Source organism: Pinus tabuliformis, chromosome Q (genome assembly GCF_031772625.1).
Source record: "Pinus tabuliformis cultivar Carrire ecotype Pingquan chromosome Q, CPIR1, whole genome shotgun sequence".
Lineage (NCBI taxonomy): Eukaryota > Viridiplantae > Streptophyta > Pinopsida > Pinales > Pinaceae > Pinus > Pinus tabuliformis.
The window spans coordinates 876,595,773-876,619,534 of NC_142296.1; positions in this window are offsets into that span (position 1 = coordinate 876,595,773).

The window sequence follows — 23,762 nt, forward strand, 5'->3', positions numbered from 1 at the left end:
GGAGTCACAGATAAAATGGCAAAAATCCTAAGAAAGAAAAATATTATAACTCAATTCTCAGCGCCCAGTACTATCAGACAAAGTTTAAAATCTGTTAAGGATGATATTGACAAGCAGCAGCTTAAAGGAGTCTATAAAATAGACTGTTCGTGTGGAAAAAGCTACATAGGTGAAACTGGTCGCTCCCTCCAGACAAGACTGAAAGAACATGGCGCTGACATCAGGAATGGAAGATCTTGTACCTCAGCCTTGGCAGAGCACTCCTCGAAGACTAAACACCACATCTGCTTAGAAAACGCATCAATTATCGCGAGAGAAGAGCAGCATCAGAGACGGAAAATCAGAGAAGCCCTCGAAATCTTGAAGCATCCTTGTAATCTGAACAGAGACAGCGGTTTGGAGATTAGCGGAAGCTGGCTTCCCCTGATCAGTGAAATCAAGAAACGTCAACCCAACCCCAGGTAAGTTGTCGAACAGGTCAGTTTTTCCCTTCCTTTCCCTTTTCTATTATGATTAGTCAGTTCTTTTTTGTTTCATTAGTAGTATTATTTCCATCAGAACCCTTTAGTATATTAATTTTCTACATATTGATCAATTAATATATAAATTATTAGATTAATTATTTATAAATATTAATTATTTATAATATAATAAGGTTTTATATTAAACTATACTTAACTAATTCATATAGAAATTATTTAGCTTAGACATTAAGATAGTTATTAATATAGATATTAATATAAGTTTACATATTAATATAAATATTATTATAGATATTAACATAGTTTTGATTTTAATTTTAATTTTGTTATTAGGTTATATATATTCTATTAAAGCTCTAGTTATTAATATAATTACAAACATGGATTTTAATATAATTTAGACATTAATGTAGGTTTTAATATAGTTTAGATTTTAATATAGAATTTAGGTTATATTAATATTAATTTATTTAGATATTGATATAGGTATTAGAAAAGAGATTAGGTTTTATAGATATTAATACTATTAAGTTTTATAGATATTAATATTTATATAGATTTTAGGTTATATAAATATTAAGTTATATAGAGATTAAGTTTTATAAATATTAATTTATATAGACATTAGGTTATATAAATATTAATGTTATATAGATATTAGGATTTATGATATTAATATTAATATATATATTAGGTTTTATAGATATTAATATTAATATAGATTTTAGGTTATATAAAGATTATGTTTTATAGATATTAAATAAATGATATTAATTTATAAAAATTAAAATTAAATTTAAGTTTCATTATAAATCTTTCTTGCCGACCTGTGCTGTTCCTTTAATATTCATTCCCTCATGAGTATTTATTTCTTCCATCTTGCTCTTCTTTTATCATCTTTCTCTTAACCCTGATGATGGATCCCATTTGGGATTTGAAACGTTGGTGTAAAAATTCTCTTACTGTGGATTCTCCGGTCAAAGATTCAAAAAGCACAAACCACAGATCTCTGAAATCCAATAAGGGGTTACACTAGTAGTATAAGGGCCTAACATGCCCCTCTCCTTCAAAAAGCATTGTCCTCAACGCTTGAGTAGTTCTTGATGATTCTGTATAAAATTATTGTCCTCCCTTGTGGAATATTCAACGAGTAAGTTCTTCCACTTGATGAGATACTCTGAAATTGATCAATTTCGTCGCTGTCGGGTTCTTTTTTCCTGTGACTGCTCCAGGTTCCAATATGATTTTTCCTTCCTCTTCAATTTTTGGCAATATTGTTTGAATTGGGATCTTTTGTAACTTTTGAATAAGTGGCCATACTTCTTCGTCCTTCTTCCATTCATCCCTTGCTTCGTTTATCCAAGCTAGTTGGATAATAGAAATAGCACAAAACAATGCTTCCACATCCTCATCCTTCCTTGAGAGTGCATCTGCAACAAAATTTTTCTTCCATTTTCTATAGATGATGTCAAAGTCATAACCCAACATATTTGTGACACATTTTTTCTGTTCTTCTAAATATAATAGTTGTTCTAAAAGGTATTTAAAACTATCATGATCCATTTTTACCTTGAAGTGTCTTCCCATTCGGTAAGGTCGCCATTTCTTAAGTGCATGTAGTATTGCCAACATTTCCTTCTCATAAATATCTTTCTTGAGATGTAGCAGTAAAAATACCCAATCACCTACATCAAAACATTTTTCACTACGATGTTGATCTACATGTTGTTTCATTCAATTTTGCACCAAAGTGGAGTTATCCTTTAAAATTTGGACAACTTGTTGTTGAAGTTCGATGTGATATTTCACTGCTTGAACCTTTTTTTCTTGATATGTCCTTCTATCTTTAGAGTTTGAGGAGTGGTAATTTCTACCAATGAATTACAATATATGGTTGGATTCATTTCTTCTTTCTCGATGTGATCTTTTACTTCTTGCACCTTTTTCTTCTTGATATGTCCTTCTATCTTGAGAGTTTGAGGAGTGGTAATTCTTGCCAATGCTTGACAAGATATGGTCTGATTCATTTCTTCTTTCTCTGGGGTGGGGTCCTGGCATATATCTTATTCTTTTGATGTTTCTTGATCCTTTTCTTCCTCCTCTTCATATTCTATGTAAAATAATTTCTTCTCAGCACACTTATGACCTTTAGTGCATTTGCTATCACAGTTGTAACAAAGCCCTTTTTCTCTTTTTTCTTCCAATTTTTGTGGTGTAACCCTTATAGGTTGTGGAAGGCTGGGAGAAACAACACTTCCATCTTTATAGTTGTGAGGGGTATGCTTCCTGGTTTCCATAATTTTGCTTTCCACTATGTCAGAAAGCCATTTTACTCTTTCCAATTGTTTTGGTGTTTGTTATGAAACCAGCTCAAGAAAAAGATAGAAAAGAGAGATCCACGCCTTAGAATTCAGCCTCTTCGAGGGGGCAACCTCCTTTACATTACATAAATGAACAATTCTTGGATGATACAAATGAAAATACCTCCTTTCTATATATAGGAGTCTAAGTGGTCCCAATACAATCAAAGCCTACATAACAATAATATTGTAGGGCACAACAATAACAATAGTGGGCTTCTATGTGGCACAATAGTAACAATATGGGCACTACATGGGTACATCAATATAAATAAGGGGTATAACTACAATAGTAATGGGGTAATCACTAGTATTATAGGGACCCAACATGCCCCTCTCCTTCAAAAAAGTGTTGTCCTCAACGCTTGAGTAGTTCAGGATACTTCTGCATAAAATTCTCGTCCTCCCATGTGGAATCTTCAGCGGATAAGTTCTTCCAGTTGATAAGGTACTCTGAAATTGATCGATTTCGTAGCTATCGAGTTCTTGTTTCTATAACTGCTTCCGGTTCCAATATAATTTTTCCTTCTTCGTCAAGTTCTGGCAATATTGTTTGAACTGGGAGCTTGTCGCCTATAACCTTCTTTAAGCATGAAACATGGAAAACTGGGTGCAATCGAGAAGCTGCAGGAAGCTCCAATTTGTATGCCATAGTACCAATCTTTTGCAACACCTTGTACGGACCATAATACTTTAGTGATAATTTATTATCCTTCTTAGCTTGCTTGAGGGACATTTTCTTATATGGTTGTAGCCGTAGGAATACCCAATCACATACATCAAAACTTCTTTCACTGCGATGCTGATCTGCCTGTTGTTTCATTCTATTCTGTGCCAACACAAGGTTATCCTTTAAGAGTTGGAGGACTTGTTGTTGATGTTCGATGTGATGTTCCACTGCCTGAACCTTAGAATTTTCTCTTAAATATGATGTGATGGATGGTGGTTGATACCCATAAAGTGCCATAAATGGGGTCATTTTTGTTGCTGTATGAAGGAAGTGTTATACCACCATTCAGCCAGAGGCAACCATTTGACCCATTGTGTCTGTTTATCAGATACAAAGCAACGAAGGTATCCTTCCAAACATTTGTTTACTATCTCAGTTTGCCCATCAGATTGAGGATGATAAGACGAGCTATGAGCTAACTGAGTACCAAGACAAGAAAATAATTCTGTCCAAAAATTTCCAGTGAAAATGGGATCTCTGTCACTTACAATAATCTTTGGGTTTCCATGTAGCTTTTGAACTGTTTCCATAAATGCAGTAGAAACTGTACTGGCTTTAAATGGATGTGATAATGCACAAAAGTGTGCATACTTCGTAAGTCTGTCAACTACCACCATGATGACACTCTTTCCCTCAGACTTGGGTAAACCTGTGATAAAATCCATTGAAACCTCCTCCCAACGTTGGCTTGGAATGGATAAAGGTTGTAATAGACCCGGTGTCTTAATTGTTTCAACTTTATTTTGCTAGCAAACCAAACATTCCGCCACAAACTTTTGAATATCTGATTTAAGGCCATCCCAAAAAAATTCCTTCTTAACCCTGTGGTAAGTTTTTAAAAATCCTGAGTGCCCTCCTAAGGGAGAAGTGTGCAATTCCATAAGAATCTTTTGTTTTAGCTGGGAATTCTTACATAGGTATAAGCGATCTTTGTACCATAGCGAATCATTTTTCCAGCTAAATGTATCAGAAGTACTGGAATCTTGTTGTAGCTTTTGAATAAGTGCCCACACTTCTTCGTCGTTCTTCCATTCCTCCCTTGCTTCGTTTATCCAATCTGGTTGGATAATAGAAATGGCGCACAACAATGCTTCCACATCCTCATCCTTTCTTGAGAGTGCATCTGCCACCACATTTTGCTTCCCTTTTTTGTAGATGATTTCAAAGTCATAACCCAACATCTTTGTGACCCACTTTTGTTGCTCTTCAGAGGATAATCTTTGTTCTAAAAAGTATTTAAGGCTATCATGATCCGTTTTTACCTTGAAGTGTCTTCCCATTAGGTAGGGTCGCCATTTCTTAAGTGCATGGAGTATTGCCAACATTTCCTTCTCATAAATAGCTTTTCTTAAAAACTTTCCCTTGATTGGACGACTTTCAAAAGAAATGGGTCTTTCATCTTGCATTAGAACAACACCAATTCCATTTCCTGAAGCATCACATTCCACAATAAAGGTTTTTGTGAAGTCCGGCGTAGCTAAGACCGGTGCTTGGCACATTGCCTCTTTAAGATGTTCAAAGGCCTTTGTTGCTTCCGAATTCCATGAAAATGAATCTTTCTTCAATAATGTTGTTAGAGGTGCAGCTATTCTCCCATAATTCTTAACAAACTTGCGATAATACCCTGTCAACCCAAGAAATCCTCGCAGATGCTTTATGGATGTGGGGATTTTCCATTCCTTAATGGCTTTAATTTTGCTAGGGTCTACCTTAACTCCTTCATGAGATACAATATGACCCAAATATTCCACCTCCTGGACTCCAAAGAAACATTTGGATCTTTTTGCATATAATTGTTTCTCCTCCAATAGTTGTAACACCCTGTCAACATGTTCAACATGATCCTTCCAAGACTTGCTGTAGATTAGTATATCATCAAAAAATACTAACACAAATTTTCTAAGGAATGGTTTGAAAATTGAATTCATCAAACCTTGAAATGTTGAAGGTGCATTGGTAAGGCCAAAAGGCATGACCAAAAATTCATAATGACCCTCATGAGTTCTAAATGCTGTTTTCGGAATGTCTTCAACCTTCATTCTAATTTGATGATATCCCGAACGAAGATCCAACTTGGTGAAGTAAATTGATCCATGCAATTCATCCAGTAATTCATCAATAACAGGAATGGGGAACTTATCTTTAATAGTGAGCTTGTTGAGCTCCCTATAATCTGGACACATGCGCCATGATCCATCCTTCTTGTGCACCAATACTACTGGAGCTGAGAAAGAACTTTGACTCGGTTGAATTATACCAGCCTCTAGCATTTCTGCAACCATACGTTCAATTTCACTTTTTTGGACATATGGATATCTGTACGGCCTGATGTTTGGAGGAACACTTCCTGGAATCAGATGAATAGCATGATCATGATCACGCATAGGTGGGAGACCTTTGGGAGTCTCAAATACCTTGGAATGATTGTCCAGAACTTTTTGGAGATCTGGAGAAATAGATGATTCCAATGTGGAAACATCTAGTGAACATAATTGTGCAATTACACCTCTTTGCTCCTTTTTTAGAAGCTTTGTCATTCCATTAGAGCTGATTATCTTTCCTGGTTTCCCTGCAATACCCCTTAATTCAACTTCCTTTCCTTCCACAGAAAATTTCATGAAAAGTTCTTGAAAATTAAAAGCTATTGTACCCAAGGATTGTAGCCATTGGACTCCTAGTACAACATCAGCACCTCCCATTGGAATGGAAAGCATTGGGCTAGTCAATACATATTCTCCCATGGATAGCTTGATATTATGGCACTTTCCAGAACAATTTATTGTTCCTCCATTTGCAATCATCACTTGACACTCTGGAGCTGGATATAGGAAGCAATTCAATTCTTTTGCTACCCTACAATGAATAAAATTGTGGGTGCTTCCTGAATCAATCAACACTATTACCTTTTTCTTCTTGATTTGTCCTTCTATCTTGATGGTTTGAGGAGTGGTAATTCCCGCCAATGCATTACAAGATATGGTCGGATTTATTTGTTCTTCATCTAGGCTTTGTTCCTGGAATATATCCTCTTCTTTTGACCTTTCTTGCTCCTTTTCTTCTTCCTCTTCACAATCTATGTAGAATAATTTCTTCTCAGCACATTTATGACCTTTTGTGTATTTGCTATCACAATTGTAACAAAGCCCTTTTGCTCTTTTTTCTTCCAATTGTTGTGGTGTCAACCTTGTAGGTTGTGGAAGACTATGGGCAACAACACTTCCTTCTTTATAGTTGTGAATGGTATGCTTCCTAGTTGCCATAATTTTGCTTTCCATTTTTCTTGCTAACCTGAATGCCTTCTCTAATGAATCAGGTTCCCAAAGGCGCACATCATGTTGGATATTATCCTTTAAAGACCCTATGAACACATCAATCCTATGCTCTTCTGGAATATCTTTTACCCTTATGTTCAATTTTTGGAACTCCTCAATGTGCTCCATTATTGAACCCTTTTGTTTGAGACTTATCAATTGGCTAAAAAAAGTGTTGCTTTTTGTATCCTCATAATGTGCTATTAATTCTTCCGTAAAAATGGCCCAAGTGATAAATGGTTTACGAGAACAAAGCCATTGATACCATACAAACTGATTTGGTTCCAAATATAAAGTTGCCATACGTACCTTTTGTGTGTTTTGCACATTATTGAGATCGAAGAATTGCTCCATCTGTAATATCCATGTGGCGGGATCCTTGCCATCAAACTTCCTCATATCGATTTTTGGGACATGGTGAGTCTTTGATCCAACATTAGAGTCTATGGAATCATGATTAACATTTCTTTTGTTCTCATCATTAGTTTCCTTTACTACCTTTTCACCATTAGTGACCCTTTCTTGTAGCAACTTCTTCAATTCTTCCATGTTTGTATTCAAATCTATCTTCAAATTTGCCATCGAATCCTCCATCTTAGCTTCCATGCCCTTTATCTTAGATTCCACGCCATTTACCTTAGATTCCACGCCACTTATCTTAGCTTCTGTTAGCTTTTGTGAGCGTGACATTTGTCGCACTTGTTCTTGTAATTTTGATATATCATGTAGCATTTCTTCCTCTTCTTCATGAGTCATGCTAGAGCTTTCAGGTTCCTTACTAGGTGTTTGCATTTTCTTTCCTCGGGGCATCAGTTACCGATAATAATGCTTTACTATGCCCTTTGAATTCCGTTAAACCAAGCTTACACAAAAATTAAAAAAAAACTACACACCTTTTTTCACTTTATAGAAGCCTGATATTGAATCTGATGTATCTCTGTAATTTCGGATCATCCAATTCTGAAATTTCTACCTGTAGTAGCCTTCTGCGTCCTCTTTCCAATGCCACAAATCTGAGCCAAATTGGATTCTCCAAGGAAGATTTATGTGAAATCTCCCACGGTGACTTGCTTTTAGACTGGTTCAGTAGAGCGAAGTTGTACGACGTGCCACGAGTCACTGTTTTGACCTTTGGATCTGAAAAACACCCACAAGAAACTATAGTCCATTCTATTTCTGTACCTTCTTACGAAACTTCAATCCGATGCTCAGAAAGAAAGTTATGACGATTTTCCCCAGGTCACCTGTTTTGAGTGTAATTCAGGAGTCATCAAAAAGACCAACTTCCTGAGATCATATCTCCAAAAATGTCACGCGAAAAGCTCTGAAATTCAGACCCAAGGTTCAGCGCGATGTCTTCTCAAATGGGTTTTTTTTGCCACTTCTGAAACGTCACAGAAAAAAAGTTATAGCGAAAATTCCACGATGACCTGTTTGGAGCAGCGAAACCCTAGAATCCAAAGCTCTGATACCAAATGTTATGAAACCAGCTCAAGAAAAAGATAGAAAAGAGAGATCCACGCCTTAGAATTCAGCCTCTTCGAGGGGGCAACCTCCTTTACATTACATAAATGAACAATTCTTGGATGATACAAATGAAAATACCTCCTTTCTATATATAGGAGTCTAAGTGGTCCCAATACAATCAAAGCCTACATAACAATAATATTGTAGGGCACAACAATAACAATAGTGGGCTTCTATGTGGCACAATAGTAACAATATGGGCACTACATGGGTACATCAATATAAATAAGGGGTATAACTACAATAGTAATGGGGTAATCACTAGTATTATAGGGACCCAACAGTGTTTCTCTAAAGAAGGTGTTGCTCTTTGTATCCTCATAATGTGCTATCATTTCCTCCGTGAAAATTGACCACGTAACAAGTTGTTTATGAGAAAAAAGCCCTTCATACCATAAAAATTGATCCAGTTCTAAATATGAAGATGCAATACATACCTTTTGTAATAGTGGTACACCATGTAGATCAAAATATTGCTCCATCTGAAGTATCCAATTTACCGGAACCTTGCCATCAAACTTCCTCATCTTGCGTTTTCTTTATTTTAGGAGCTCGATCTTGAGTTTTGAAATTGCGATCTATAGTAGCCCTCTATGCCCTCTTTCCAATGCCACCAGTCTGATCCAAATTGGATTCTCCAAGAAAGAGTTATGCACAATCTCCGAAGATGACCTGATTATAGACCTTTCCAGAAGAGCAAACTTGTATGAAGTGCCACGTGTCACTGTTTTGACCTTTGGCACTGAAAAATATATAAAAGAAACTACAGTCTGTCCTCTTTCTTTACCTTCTTATGAAATTTCAATCCAATTCTCAGAGAGAAAGTTATGACAATTTTCCCCAGGTCACCTGTTTGGAATGTAATTTAGGAGTCTGCAAAAAATCAACTTCCTTAGATCATATCTCCGCAACTATAGTGTGAAAAGCTCTGAAATTCGGACCCGAGCTTCAGTGTGATCTCGTCTCAATTTTTTTTTTTTTTTTGCTTCTAAAATGTCGCAGAAAAAAAGTTATAGCGAAAATGCCACGATGACCTATTTGGAGCAGAGAAACACTAGAATCCAAAGCTCTGATACCAAATGTTATGAAACCAGCTCACAAAAAGATAGAAAAGAGAGATCAACGCCTTAGAGTTCGGACTCTTCGAGGGGGAAACTTCCTTTACATTACACAAATGAGAAATTCTTGGATGATACAAATGAAAAGACCTCCTTTCTATATATAGGAGTCTAAGGGGTCATAACATAATCAGAGCCGACATAACAATAATAATGTAAGGGCACAATAATAACAATAGTGGGCTTCTATGGGGCACAATAGTAACAATATGGGCACTACATGGGTACATCAATATAATAAGTGGGTTGTACTAATAACAATAAGGGGCTACACTAGTAGTATAGGGGCCTAACATCTACTGTTGGTGGGAGGACAATTTTGTTGATGAAATGGATGATATAGGACTCTAGGATACCAATTTTCCATTCTATATTTTTCCCAAAACCCATAGATGCCCAAAAATAATCAAGAAATGCCAGTCATGCTATAACCCACAACAAAGGGTAGTAATAACCCCAACAGGAGGCATATTATTCACCATAGATGCCAAATTCATAATGCAGATGATGCAAGCTCCTATCATTGAAGTAACTTCTCATTTTTCCCATGAAATCCTTGGTGAAATGTACCAAATACTACACTTTGCCAAAAGAGCTAAAACCTTGGAACTCTTCATGACTGAACTAACCCCACTGCCTAGCAAAAATCCTCCTTATTCCTCGTCTGCATTCCTTGATAGAACCAGGCATATAGTCATTGTGATTTCATATTTGCTAGGCTATTATTCAGATCAGTGGCTTGATGAAGCTATAATAGGTTTCCTATCCATATTGTCAGCAGAGTCAAAGCCTTATATCATTTAATTTAAGTCAATTCCTGGCAGATGCCAATCATGAGAAATTTGTAAATTTCATCACAGAGAAAGTGTTTTAGTACTCTTCAATATTAGTATACATGTTTTTTTATTTTGAGGTAGATAGATTTCAATTTACAATGAGAAAGCTAAATGAAGAAGGTGAACCCCAATCTATCATTTTCTGGAAAACCTTAGTGATGAAGGATCAAAAGGACTTCACCTACAAGACATTTATAGAAATGTTTGTTCATCCAGCTATGAGCCTACTCAGTGGAACTGTAGAACCCAGAATCAATGAAGAAATTAAAAGGATTACGCAGTTAACAAACCAAGCAAGAATAGGAGATTGGTACTTGTACCAAAATTACACATAATTAAGGGCATATGGATGTGAGTTGGCCCCTTAAAAGCTGACAAAGTTCCTCCCCATGAGGATCTTTACACTTGAATATATCAAGCATATGATCAATACAGATGAAGTACATTTTGTGGTAGCAAAGAAGAAATCGCAATTTAGGATTAAATCCCTGATTGGTCCTTTCATTTGCAATAGCAGGACAACAGGTGAGGAGGCAGACAAGAAATTGAAGGAAATGAACTTCACTCACAGTTTAACATGGTCCTATGACCCATGGGGCATTACCTCCAAGGAAAGGGTGGAGAACAAATCAACACCCAATATTCACACTCAAAGGCCTGAAATAGAGAAATTTATGAACTAGATTGAGTGGATGCTTGACACCCTTCAAGAAGTTGAGAAACAAACACTTTCTTCTTCAAGTGCACAGACTCCTAGCCAGCAAGAAAGATAGAGCACATAGGGCAGATTAAACAAGGGTAAGGAACATGAAAAGAAAGAACAAGGAAAAGGCCGAGAGAAGATCAATCACCAAGGACTTATACTTCCATGAAAGAGTTTAGATTGAAATCTAGGAAAAGGGCAAGGATACACATGGACATAGGTAAGGAATAACCACAGCAAATAGTCATTAATATTAGTGATATTCCTGGCTCATATCTAGTAGGAGGTCAATCTCTTCCTACCACTCCAATCTCAGAAAGGCAATAGACTCTCCAAGTTTCCACATCTACTAATGTAACTGGAGAAAAAGAGGAGACCATATTTGATACTTTCAGGGAGATAAAAATCAGGAATGAAATGTTAAAGAAGAGTACTTATGCTCAATTCTGGAAGCAAAGTTCTTCTTCTCAAGGCAAACTCCTCTCAACTTTTGATTCAGAAACAGGCAAGATGCATATGGCATTTTTGGAAGCACAAACAGTAGAACCTAAAATTCTAGCTGATGACAAACAAACCTCTTTTGAGTTTGATGCTAGAAATGTTCGTCCTATTGATCAGATGGAAATGCACAAGAAAATAGGTGAAATGATCTCCTCTACTCTAACCAGTACCTCTATGAGTTTTTTTAAAATGCAGGTGGCTTTATAAAATTCTCAATCTCAACTACATATGGAAAGTATTTCATCTCAATTAAAAGACAACAGAATTAAATCTTTGGAAGACTTAGTGGTGAAAATTGGATATGATCCCTCAGATGTGAAAGCAGTAGAAGAGATAATTAAGAAGAATGAGATTGATATAGAAGCCTTAAAGAAGCAGCTCAAAATGCCTACAACACATGATCCCTTGACCAAAGAGATAGAGGAAATAGAGAGTTAGAAGGCAAAAATGATGAAATTAATAATGGAGCAGTTTCTCCAAATAAAACAAATGGAAGCAAAAATGGAGAAGATGGTACAAGAGAAGGAAAAGGCACCAAAGTTGGCCAACACCACTATGGAGGCTCTCCCTCTTACAACTATTACTATAGCCACTTCAATGACTACTGCTATAGGGACAGGAAGTAGTACACAACAACTAGCTAGATCCATGGAGAGCGCATGAATCTTTAGACAGAGGAGATCAAGAGACTAGATACCCAAATCAATGTCCTGCAAGACCAAATCAAAAGAGCTAAAAATGCACATTTAGTGGAGATGCAAAGGGCACAAACCTTAATTAAAAATTTGCAAAAATATGAAAAGGAATCATCCATTGGTAACACTCTAGGAAGGGTGAAGGAGATCATCTAGAACAACATCATCAAAGGCATGAATGAAATCTAACCCAACATCCAAATTATATTTGAATAGAAGGAGTTAGTTGAAAAAGATAAAGAAGCTATTTCATCTACTAATCTAGAGTTGGGAGACATGCCATCAACAACCAATAGAATCATTAAATTTCTCAATTCAAGGAATAGGTATGAGCTACAAGAGCTGGGAGTAGTAGATAGGACAGAAACTATTCTACAGGTAAAAAAGTTATTGACTAAAAAGAACCTGAATGTACAACTTGAGGAAAAATTCTAGAATTTAGAGTTAACAGTTAATAGGTTTTTCAACAGAATTGAAACTTTAACACATAATGGTCTCCCTTCTCTATTTGTCATTAATGACAAACTCAGCCAGAGAATATCATGTCAAGAGGCTCCAAGGCATAGCCAAGGATGCTATGAATCTCTCCAACATTAAAGATAGCATAACAAGAAAAGCATTGCTAGAAGCTATCATCAATCCAATCTATATTGAACATGAATTGAAGCATGTTTTCGCAGTAAAGACTACTTTTTCAAGGTACACTGAAGCTGATGAAATATACCATAGGTTAATCAAGGTCAAGATTCCAGATGAAGAAGCATGGAGTGACTTATGTGATTACCAAGAGGAACAAGACAAACATGATTGAAGGAACAATGCAGATCTGAATCAACACCCAGCCAAGTCAGCAAAGCCACTACAACAAAATTAATTACCCAGCAACAACATCTCGAAAAAAGAGGACCATATGTCCAATTTATCTCTTCGTGGTTACACTATTCAAATTTTCTTTCATTGTAATTAATAACAAATTGCCAAGTGTATAAGGAAATCATTGTAGGTTTTTGTTAAATACTTCATGCATTGGAAGTATTAGGGGTTGGACCTGAGTTATTGAACAATATTTCTTTTGGAGCACTGCAATTTTTGAGCTGGAGCATCAATAACAAAAGATCGTTTGCAATATACATGAGCTGTTTTTAACGGGTGATGTCTTCTTTCTCTGTTAAATGTATTACTGTTTTAGTCATTTGATCTGATAATCACCCTATGAGTGACTTCAGTTAAAGATTTATTGAATAAAGGTATTATATACTCATGTGCTGGTGTGTGTGTCTATGTTATTTAAGCAACGGGTTGATCAGATTGAAAATACACAAACATTTGAATGGAAAGACAGCAGAGAAATATAGTAAGCAAATACAAGAACACAAGAAATTATTAATGAGTTCACCCTATCCTCCAGGGCTACATCTCCGGTCTAGCTTTTAGTGGTGGCCTTGTTTTATTATGTCTTAAGCAGAGAATTACAATGCAGGAGATCAATGTGAGTCACCTGAAATAGATTTTCTTGGAAGGGTGGTTCTTGGATTCCCCAAGCCACTGGAGTGCACAGACTCGCTCGCCTACCAGCTCTACAACCTTCTAGTCTACAATGGAGAGAGCCCAATGTGGTGCTCAGTCCGGATAGATCCTCTCTGGGATGGCTTGAAGTTCCCAAGCTCTCTAGTGTTTGATGTTGCCTTTGGTCAGCTCAGCCTTCTGTCCTCTTCTGCTTTTTCTTCATTATATTTTTCTTTGGGTTCCGTCTTCCTCTCGGGGTTTTGGTTCCTCTTTCTCTCTGTCTGACTTTCTGTGTGTCTTCTGTCTCTGTTCATTGCTTTTAGGCCATTGATTCCCATGTATTTTATGTTCCTCTTCAGCCTCTGTCGAATTTCCTTCTGCAGCTGCGCTTGGAGTTCCCTGGCTCGACGTCATAATCCACTCACAAGGAGTGGCCACATGTCCTCCTATAATGTGCCAACCTACTTTGTTAGTTGAATTCTTCAGTTACATCATGGAATGGGTCTTCCTCCACCGTGGCGGTCAAACGGACCTCAAATATTTCTAAAACGCAGCTTATTCCTTCATCAATTCTACTTCTCCCATCGAGCGTGATCTTAGCCGTCAGATCTAGATTTCCCAGATCCAACGTCGTTTTCTCATTTCGAGTGGTTGACTTGATCGACCGTTAGCACGTGATCAACGGTAGTTTTCTCTCTCCTCCGCCTGCCACGCGTTGATCGCTGAATGGGATCACTCTGATTTCTCCAAAACTGCTTACCGTTTGAGGGCGCCCCGATCAATACCACTGGTTTTTCGGAGCGCGGGTCTCACCTTGTCCTTTAGCGCTTTTTTTCTTTTCGCCCTGTGGTTCTCCAGCTCTCCACGCGACCAAGTGCTTGGGGCTTCTTCATTTCAAGCCTTTTCACCCAACGAAAATCCACCTCCGTTTCCCGATCCGGGCCTCCCAATGGCTAATTCGACCTCCCGCACAGTCTCCATGGGCCTCGGTCAATGCGATTTGACTGAGGTCCTCATCGTTCCACGATGGTTTCCATTGCCACTAGTTTAGGGGTGTTTTTGATCACTGTTTTGGAATTTTTTGATGTTCCTCCCGACTTGATATAGTCATGGTTCCTTTGATAGTTATTTATGGATCCAATTCAGATCACGACCTTCACACTGAAAAAGCTTTTGGACCACCAAAAGTTGGTTTTCAAGCATCAACTAAGTGAGGGTATTGCTTTCTCAGTTGTCCAATCTCAATCCACTTTGCACTGATTGGCTTTGAACCTTTGAACCCAATCCTGAGGTATTCCACATCTCCCTTGCGCGTTGTCCTCACCCTCCTATCCAGCACTGTGTCTTCCTAAAATTCATTAAGATATTCAGGTAGCACGTCATCAATAGAAGGAAATTGACTCTGCTCTTCAAGGTCCTCAATCATTGAAGGTTCAAACAATCTCAAGCAATCTTCATTTACGACTGAGTAGATGTGCATGTAAGCTGGTAGATCAAGGAGAAAAGTATTTTCACCAATCTTCTCAAGTATCCTAAAGGGTACATACCTGATAGGCTTTACCTTTTTACCTTCACCTTGTATTTTGTCCTTGCTGATATATAGCCAGACCTGGTATCCAACTTGAAAACTATGCCCTATCCAATGCTTGTCATGCCTAGCCTTGTATTTGGCTTGGCTTCTTTCCAAATGTTCCTGTACTGCCTGATGGATCTCCTGGATCTGTTCAATGAATCTAGTTGCCTTGTCCACATCACTGTGTCCATCAACCATGATATCTTTACCAAAGAAAAAATCCAAAGGAGACCTTGGTGTGAAACCAAAACAGGTCTCAAAAGGAGATCTCTGTGTAGAAGAGTGTTTTTCTATGTTATAAGCATGCTGCACATAACACAAGTGTTCATCCCAAAGCTTAGGATGTTTGCTGCAATATCCTCTCAGTAACTGGATCACTGTCCTGTTAACTAATTTTGTCTGGCCATCTGTTTGTGGATGAAAAGTTGTGCTTTTCTTCAGTATGGTGTCCATCAGTTCCCACAGACTCGACCAAAACATCCCCACAAATCGGGTGTCTCGATCAAATACAATGGAAGTGGGTAATCCAAAATGAACCCATACATGTTCAAAGAATAATTTTGCAGTCTGTTCAGCTGTAATATGTTTATTACAAGGTATCAAAATACACATTTTGCTGAACCTATCCATAACAACATATAGATAATCATGACCTTTCCTATATTTAGGCAGTCCTCCAACAAAATCCATGGAAACACTTTCCCAAGGGTGAGAAGGAACTGGCAATGGAGTGTACAAGCCTAGTTTTCTATTGTTGGGCTTGATTTTAGCACACATAGCACACCCTCTTACATATCTAGAAACTGTCTCATTCATTTTCAGCCAATAAAAAAATATTTGTAGTTGTGAAACTATTTTACTTACCCCAAAGTGACCTGATATCAGAGAAGTGTGTGCTTCCCTAATTATCTTTATCCTCTCAGTTTGTGGAATGTAGAGTTTCCCACAATGATATAAGAGTCAATCCTTCACATGATAATCCAATTCTTCTACTCTTTTTCCTTGACTCAAAGTTGCATATACATCTTTAAAGTCCATATCCTGAGCATATTGTTCAATGTAGCTTTCATGTAGCACAGAATTATGCTTAAGTATGGTAGATGTATTTATAATGGGTCTAGATAAGATGTCTGCAACCTTGTTATGTATGCCCTTCTTATATCTGATGACTAAATGAAACTATTGTAGAAAACCCATCTATCTATAATGTCTTGATTGCTGCAACTTAGTTTGGGAGTGTAGATATTGAAGTGGTTGATGATCAGTATGTATTACTGCCTCTTTGCCCATTAAAGCATGTAAGGGAGCTGCAATTGAGGAAAAGTTAGAAATGAACTTATTCCAATATTGTGCTTCTCCTAATAAGCTTCTCACTTCTGTAGCAGACCTGGGTTTAGGCCAGTTCACAATGACTGCCACTTTAGAGGGATCTATTTTCAATTCACCTCCCCCTACTATATGACCCAAGTAGTTTAGAGATGTTTCGCCAAATTCACATTTTGAGAGTTTAACGTAAAGTTTTTCTCTTCTCAAAACATCTAATGTCTTCTTAACATGCTTTAAATTTTCTTCCCACATTATACTAAAAGTCAGAATGTCATCCAGGTACACAATAACAAAATCATCAAGAAAAGGTCTGAGTATATCATTCATTAATCTCGTGAAAGTAGCAGGAGCATTAGTTAAGCCAAAAGGCATAACCAGCCATTCATACAATCCCTACTTTGTTTTGAAAGAAGTCTTCCATCCATCTTGCTCTGCAACCTTGACCTGATGGTATCCACTGTGCAGATCCAGCTTGGTAAAATAAATAGCTTCCTTTAATTGATCTAAGAGATCATCTATGCGAGGAAGGGGATAATGATTTTTTATTGTTATCTTATTCAGTGCTCAGTAATCAATGCACATTCTCCACTAGCCATCTTTCTTTCTCACCAAAATGATTGGTGACCAACATGGTGATGTGTTAGGCCTAATGAACCCTTTCTCAAGAAACTCCTACACCTGCTTCTTGATTTCAACATTCTCTAAAGCAAACAACCTGTACATTCCAATGTTAGGGAGTGGAACATCTTGCTGCAAAATAATATCATGTACTATTCCATTTTTGGGTGGCAGACCTTTAGGTTCTTGAAATAAGACATCATACTTTGAAACAAACTTTTCTATACCAGCGTGTTGTTTAGCATTACAGCCCCCAAATACATTGGTTTTATTAGGTTTATTTTCCTTTACAACCATCAGTAAGAATTGTTTACATGAATTTATAATTCTTTTCATCCGCCCTGATTTTATGAGAGTATAATTATTCTTGAGCTTGTGAGATCTTAAAAAGTATTCGATTCCATCTTTAACAAGTAGATACTTGTTCTTAGCTCTATAGAAGATAGCATTTCTATCATACAAGTAAGGACTTCCTAAAACAATTCCACATATATCCAAAGGAATTATGTCTAACTCAACCTCATCTACAAATGCTGACCCAAAAGAAAACTTGAGTTTGCACTGTCTAGTCACTTGTAGTTGTGATTTATCATTCAACCATCCTAATGGGTATGGTTTCTTGTGAGGTGTAGTTGCTAATCCCAATTTCTTTACAATTGCTTCAGAAATTAGATTTACTTGTGAGTCACTATCAAACAAAGTATCAATCTTTTGATTTTTGGAAATAACTCAAATATGGAAAAGCTCATGTCTTTTTCTCTCATTTTCTTCATCAATAACAGATTAAGTAGAATTACTAGTAGATTCTTCAAAATTCTTACCTTTTATACCTGTGGCTGTAATAGTTGTTTCATCTTCCGAGTCTGACCCAAAATCTTTCTGAATAGCTGCAGCAATTTTCTTCTTCTTGCCCTCGGACTTCTTAGGTCTCAGCTCTGGATGCAGAATCCAACAATTCTCATCATCATTCCTATCCTTTTTACAGTGAATGCATGAAGCTTTTCTTTTCTATGTAGTGTTAGCCTTCCTTGCTTTCCACTTCTGCTTTCTTTTCTCCTTGCTCTTGCTTACAGCGGGTTGGGATGGTCCCCCAACTTCTGGATTTCCATTCTTTCCTCTAGGTTCTGGATGAGTAGCTTGTACAGATACCTCATCTATACTAGTGGGATTAAACATGAGGATGGTATGCCTCATGTAGCTGTGTAGACCACCAATGTACTTCAAAAGAGTCTCTGGTGAGTCTAATGATATACCCAACATCAATGCTCTCTTTCTAAATTCTTGAGTATACCCTTGCACACTTTTCCCTTTCAACTGCCGAAGAGTTTGCCAACTCATCATGGCTTGTTGCATGTAGGCCAATAAATAGAACTGCTTTTTGATTGCAGAAACAAATTCACTCCAGACAGATATAGTCTTACCATGTATTTTCATATCTTCTTGGGTCCTGCCTTCGCACCAAACCAAGGCAGTGCCTCCTAGGCGTAGGCTTGCCAGCTGAATCTTACTCTTGTCTGAGTCTATGTTCTGTACCCTGCAATACACATCAATTTGTCTAATCCAATTGTCCAACTTTTCAGCATTTATCTCTCCATCATATATAGGCAAATCAAACTTAACATCTAGCTTGATCAAAGATTCTTTCTTATTATGCACAGGGCTATTAGGAGGTGTGAGAAAGCTTTCCTCTTTCCTTTTTCCTTTGGATTGGTAATGGAAATGAGACTCATCTTCTTCTTTATCTTGTTTAGAACCTGATGAATCTTCATTCTTATGTGATCCAGATTTAAGCAGGAACGCAACAAATTACAGAGATAACCATATACACAAAGATGCAGCGGAAATAATACTTCATTTCATTAATGGAAAATACTGACATATGCTTACAAACAGAAATGGCAATAAACTAGCTAGGGCGATGGTAGCTTATCTCTGAGAAGAGATGTGATGGCTACATGCCTCTGAACTGTTCTGAACCGTATTACAATGAGGCTCGAAGGCCTATTTATTGTTGAGAAACAATGGAAAACCCTTCACATACCGAAACCTAACCCTAGAAGATGAAACGCCAAATTGTGGGCCCCGTTTGGGTAAATTGGTACATCAATTTCCCGGGGTTGTAACTTTGGCATACGATCTCCGTTTGACGCGTACGATAGCTCGTTAGAAAGATCTATCCGAGTACTACCACTTTGGGGGGCAACACGAGGCTCGGTCGCCCCAGAATTCCAAAAAAACGTCGTTTAGGGCCTCAAAACGGCTCCGGAAGTTCAGGACCCGAAAAACTGCTAAAAATAGTAAACTGTGCTACAATTTAGGAAACTGAAAATGCTGAGAAAGACAATGGTGGGGGTCCAGGTGGACCTGGCAGGTGGCCACCAATATCCACCTGGATCATTCCTCCCCCCTTAGGAAGCAATGGTCCCCATTGCGTTGAGCTCCTCCATGAGATGAGGAAACCTCTGCTGAACTTGTTCCCTGGTGAGCCACTTGCCCTGCTGAAGGAGTTGGCCTGCTTTGACAACTCGATACAGTTGGATATGCTGTTGGCGAGTGTTCTTGATCTGTGTGTCCATGATCCGATCAGTTGCAGCTTGTTCCATGCAATCTGGATTTAATTCTGTGGTGGGTTTGGCTGTTCTGCAATGTCGGATGTGTCTAGCAATGGTGGAAAGTATGGCCGAAGGCGGTCCACATTGAACACTGGGTGCAGGCCAAGGAATGGGGGAATGCTGAGCTCAAATGCATTGTCTCCATAGCCTTAGTAATGGTGTAAGGACCATATCGAAGTGGTCTCAATTTCGATAGGCTCCAGTAAGGCGTTCCTTTTGCAAATGCAACCAGACTTTGTCGCCCACCTGAAACTTGTGTGGCACCCGGTGTTGATCATGTCGCTGCTTGTACTTGGCATTTGATTTCTCAAGAATGTCATGGACCTGCTGGCGAATATGTTGGATGCGCTCAATGAAGCTGGTGGCCTTATCTGTTTCGGACTGGACATGAGCTGAATTCATGTGAGTAGCTGCAAGTGGCATGGCCACATCAATGGGGCATAGCGGCTGGAATCCTAAACCCACCTGAAAAGGGCTATGGCCAGTGGAGCTGTGAAGAGCTCGGTTGTAGCTGTGCTGAACATAGGGGAGGCTCTCGTCCCATGTGCGTGGATGCTTTGAGTTATACATGCGCAGAATGTGCACATCATCCTGTTGACAACCTCTGTCTGGCCATCAGTTTGAGGATGGAAGGCTGTGGACTTCGTGAGTTTGGTGTCCAGCATTGACCAGAGAGAGGACCAAAATGTGCTGAGAAACCGATTGTCCCGATCTGAGATGATAGACTGTGGGATCCCAAAGTGCACCCACACTCGTTCAAAGAAGAGTTTAGCAGTGGCTTCTGCTGTGATATTCTTCTTGCAGGCCATCATAATGGCCATCTTTGAGAACCTGTCGACGACCACAAAACACACAGTCATTTCCATGCTTAGTGGAAGGAAGGCCTGACATGTAATCCATGGAGATGGATTCCCAAGGTCGACTAGGGGTAGGCAACGGGGTATAGAGGCCTTGCTTCTTAATGGTCGGTTTGGCAATGGCACAGGCAGTACATGATCGGATGTACTTCCCAACATCCTGTCGAAGATTCGGCCAATAGAAATAGTTTTGCAGTACTGCCACTGTTTTCTCGACCCCGAAATGCCCAGCAGCCCGACTGTAGTGTGCTTCCCAAATCATCTTGGCACGCTCGCTTGAAGGAACACAAAGGTGACGAGGTGGCATAATAGGCGTCTCTCATGGAGGTGAAAATCTGCAACCTGCCGACCCTCCAAGAGTGTCTGGTATGTGTGGCCGAATTCTGGGTCGCTTTTGTAGAGAAGTGGCCAATCAGAAGTCTCGTGCCCGCAAGAGTTGAGCACGGTGGTTAGCGCCATGATCGGTGGTCGACTGAGGCAATCTGCAACATTATTGGTACTGCCTTTTTATACTTGATATTCAAGTGAAACTGTTGCAGGTATGTAGACCACTTCTGATGGCGATCATTCTGCAATTTCCTTCGGTCTGTATGAATTGCAGAGGTCGGTGGTCTGTGTGGATGACCGTTTCCTTCCCCAAAATGTAATGCTTCCATTGTCGGCAGGCCTGTACAATGGAATACATCTCTTTATCATAAGTGGGGTACTTCCGGACTGTGTCTGAAAGTGTTTCACTGTGATATTCCACTGGATGTCCATGTTGAGTAAGGACTGCCCCAATAGCATAGTCAGAGGCATCTGTCTCGACCTCAAATGGTTGTTGTAAATCTGGTAACGCGAGCACTGGTGCCGTGCAGAGGCGATCCCCATTTGGAGGCCGCGGCCACTGTCTTCTTCTTCCCTTGAGGGCGTATCATCAGGAAAACAAATTTCCTGGTTTTGGAAATGATCTTACTGCATTGTTTTGCAGTAATCAAAGAGATGGCAGCAGGTGGTGGTACCTCTGGTATCCTGAACAACTTATTTCCCAATGTAATAATAACAGCACGGGCCTTGATTCATACACAGCATGTCGCTTCCACAAGTATGGTTGTCCTAGTAATACATCACAACTTCAAGGGGAGCAATGTCACACAATACCTCATCTGTGAAGGGCTTGATGTTGTATGGAAGGCGACACTGCTGGCTCACGCGAAGATCTCGCCCTTGGTAAAGCCAGCCAATGGTGTATGGTTGTGGATGTGCTGTGGTCGGTAAGCCCAACCGCTTCACGACCTCTGCCGAAATGAGGTTCTTTTGACTCCCGCTATCAAAATGAACTGTATCAGGGAGCCCTTGACCCACATCTGGGAGTGGAAGAGACGCTCCTCCTCCTCTGGATCTTCGGGTTCATTTTTCTGGATCTTTGCGGTAGCAACAGTGGCGCTGGGATCCGCATCAATGATCTGCTTCCCTTTTTCATACCCCTTATCGGGTTCTAACTCAGAGTCGGAACATGCATCTGATTCTGAAACCTTTAGCTCAGCCACCAGTGACTGTTTGGCCCGACACTCACTTGTGTTGTGAGTGGAGCTCTTATGGAACTCGCACCATTTTCCAGTGTCCTTTCTCGGCTTCGCGGCGTTGCTCTTTGCTTGCAGCTTCAGCTGGTTGTCTTGGGCTGTCCCGCCTTGGCTTTGTCCTTTGTTCTGTGGTTTAGGGGCACCTTTCCCTGCTTTGGATTCGCAGATCCAAAGTCTCGCTTCTTTTGTTTAAACTTCTGCTCGACTTTGACGGCATACCGGTATGCTGCGCCGAGCGAGGGGATGTTTAGGAACTGTATTTCTTCCTGGATGTACTTGTGCAGGCAGCCACGGTATTTGAGTATCAAATGTTGCTCTGAATCCTTGATACCCAACTTTGTGCGAAGGGTATGGAAAAGATTGGTGAACTCCGGCACATCTTGGTCCTTCCCTGCCGCAGCGTGGTCCACTTTATGTATTCATCCTCATAGCTTCCGACAGGGTAGTACTGCTCCTTGATGGCATCCCGGAACGAATCCCAGGTGGGTGCGGCTGAAAATAGTGAGCCAGTACTTTCATCCTTCTGCTCGCAGTAGGTTTCCCACCAGTCCTTGACATGGGGGGCTGCTTTGAGAAGAGCAAAAACAATCTTTTCCCGACTCGAAAATTCATGAACAGAAAAATAACCCTCTAGCAGATTTAACCATTTATCTACGGCATCGGCGTCTATCTGACCCTCGAATATGGGATTTCAAAATTAACTTGTACCTTAAAGGGTGTGGCGTTTCGAGAGGAGCTGCTGGAAGCCGATGCGCCGCTTCTGGGTAGCCGCTGAAGGATCTGCGCAAAGCTGTCCATCATCGCGTTCCGTTGTCGCTCGAGCGCTTCTTCGAACAAGATTTTGATGGGATCTCTGCCCCTCGTCTTTCTTCTCGTCCACCATGGGAGGCCGTCGGGATTTGCGAGGCTGGTCTTGCAAAGGTTCAACCAGTTCAAGCCCTAACTCCTTATATCCCGACCTTGTTGGGGACATGCAAGAAAAACAGAGAAAAAGTAGACCGCTCTGATAACCACTGATCCAGATTTAAGCAGGAACGCAACAAATTACAGAGATAACCATATACACAAAGATGCAGCGAAATAATACTTCATTTCATTAATGGAAAATAATGACATATGCTTACAAACAGAAATGGCAATAAACTAGCTAGGGCGATGGTAGCTTATCTCTGAGAAGAGATGTGATGGCTACATGCCTCTGAACTGTTCTGAACCGTATTACAATGAGGCTCGAAGGCCTATTTATTGTTGAGAAACAATGGAAAACCCTTCACATACCAAAACCTAACCCTAGAAGATGAAACGCCAAATTGTGGGCCTAGTTTGGGTAAATTGGTACATCAAATTTCCCGGGTCGTAACTTTGGCATACGATCTCCGTTTGACGCGTACGATAGCTCGTTAGAAAGATCTATCGAGTACTACCACTTTGGGGGGCAACATATG